The sequence below is a fragment of the Prunus dulcis genome, chromosome 4 (assembly GCF_902201215.1).
Source record: "Prunus dulcis chromosome 4, ALMONDv2, whole genome shotgun sequence".
Taxonomy (NCBI): domain Eukaryota; kingdom Viridiplantae; phylum Streptophyta; class Magnoliopsida; order Rosales; family Rosaceae; genus Prunus; species Prunus dulcis.
The window spans coordinates 7471922-7473984 of NC_047653.1; the positions used below are offsets into that span (position 1 = coordinate 7471922).

General features: G+C 40.7%; 1 long non-coding RNA gene across 1 annotated transcript; it reads left to right on the forward strand.

The window, feature by feature from the left end:
* Positions 1–231: 231 nt before the first annotated feature.
* Positions 232–1650, forward strand: LOC117626177. Its single transcript, XR_004585508.1, has 2 exons — positions 232–320; positions 1419–1650. It is a non-coding gene; the product is annotated as an uncharacterized LOC117626177 (long non-coding RNA).
* The last annotated feature ends 413 nt before the right edge of the window (positions 1651–2063 follow it).

The window sequence follows — 2063 nt, forward strand, 5'->3', positions numbered from 1 at the left end:
GTGGAACCTTTAGGAACTTTCGGATTGTAAAATGGAGGTCGTGGGTCCCGTGGGCCCGGTTGACCCGAATTGGGAAGTTTGACCGTCAGTTGACCGAGTGTCTCCCAAAGCTGTTCCATCGTCCAAATTGGGTAGTTGGACCTTAGAACGTCGCGTTCCTAGTACACTTACTAAGAACCTGGGAAATTAGGATATTTAATTCAAAGTACTCGTTCGAAACGCTTCGTACTAATTTCGTATACGTATTCTGAATTAGGTACTCCGACCACGCATACGCAGCAGGCGGGACCCTCTCAGGGTCAAGCAGCGTGGGACTACTTGTGAGTGGATTTTGTTTTCAAATCTTATGCATGGTTTTATTAATGAAAGATTTATGCATAATGTTTTAACGATTTATTGAATATATTATATTCATGGGTTGAATTTGATGTCTATATAGCGCTTTGGCATAGTTGGGTATTGAAAGTATATTTTATATGGATTTTGGGAAATTTATGCATGACGTTTTAAATGGTATTTTTGGATATATTATTTATTCAATTGTTGAAAGGGATATTTTTATGAAGCATTGAAAATATATTTTTGGGTTTTAACATATTGGAGTATCTTGAGTATGAATATATGGATTTGAGGATTTCTATATATATTTGGTTATGTGCGAGGTACTTGGGTTGTTGAGATGAGATTGTGGAAAGTGGTGAGTGTAGAATGTCAGTGTGGTGTGCTATAAGCACTACCCTATGTACCTCCCTGGTTTGGAACTTGGATACGGATACTTGAGATACTTGGAAGAATCGGAACCCGGGGCATCCTTGACGGGATGTTGCTGTAGACCCTTGATTGGGTAGTCTGCGCGCGTAGGACTGATCACAGACGTACGGGTTTTGAGGTTATCGACGGTCCGTGCTGGCTGAGAGTTGGTCCCCCAGTTGGACGGCTCGTTCCCTAGTCACATGGTGGATTGAGGACTCATCATGAGGACTCTGCCAGGGTGACTAGTCAAACAATCCCCCGGTTGGATTGTTTCCCCGGTACAACTAGGTGATGGTCATATTTATATTATATATATCTCTTATATTATATATATATATATATATAATCCATTCATTTATGTTTTTCGGTGAGGATACTTCTTTGCCGGTCGTGCCAATGGGTACGCTTTCGAGAGTTTGGTTGTGGGACTTATAAGTTTTGGATGGTGGGTTTTATAAAGTGTTCTTTTTGGATTTTGGACTTGGCATCCGGTATTGATTTGTTTTTATATATTATATATATATATATATATACTGGAGTATGAAGGTTTTAAGATGCATGGAATTTCTTGCATGGTTTTCTAAACGGTGGGGTTATATTACGTTGGTTTACACTGAACTGAATTGATTTTTGTCCACTCACAATTTTCTGTTTTGCGCCCCCAGCCAGTAGTTGACTGAGCTCCGCAGCAGAGCCGGATCGTGCGCTTCCGAGCCTTGAGCCTTCGTAGGACTCTTTCTTCATGTTATTTCCTTTGAACTCTGTTTTGTTGAAATTGAAGTTCTTAGACATGCTCTGTTATCGCCCTGTTAGGGTTTGATTTGTGAGGCCTGAGGCCATTTCATTGTAAATTGTTTGTTCGTTTTAAAGCATGCTGCTGGTTGGGTTTGTTTTGTATTTTGTTGCAGGTTGAAATCTGTTGGGTTTCTTAAATTTATAGGGGGGACTCTGCCAAAATTTTGGTAAAGAGTCTCGGTTTCTAGTAAGTGGGCCCGGCATCGGGTGATGTCGGAACAAAGACGGGGTCCGCTCCGGTCTACGGGGAAATTCCGGGGCGGGTCCTGTCACAATTACATAATTATCTCTTAATAAGCAAATGATTCATACCAACACTCCCCGTTAAGGTGTCGCATAGATATCTCCAATACCCAACTTGACAAGTGAGTCATGGAACGCTTGGCTTTATACTACCTTTATCAGAATATCTGCCAGCTCTTCAATAGTCTTGACATGCGGGATTTGTATAATATCTCCTCCAACTTCTCATATATTAAATTATGATCAATCTCTATATGTTTAGTACGATTGTG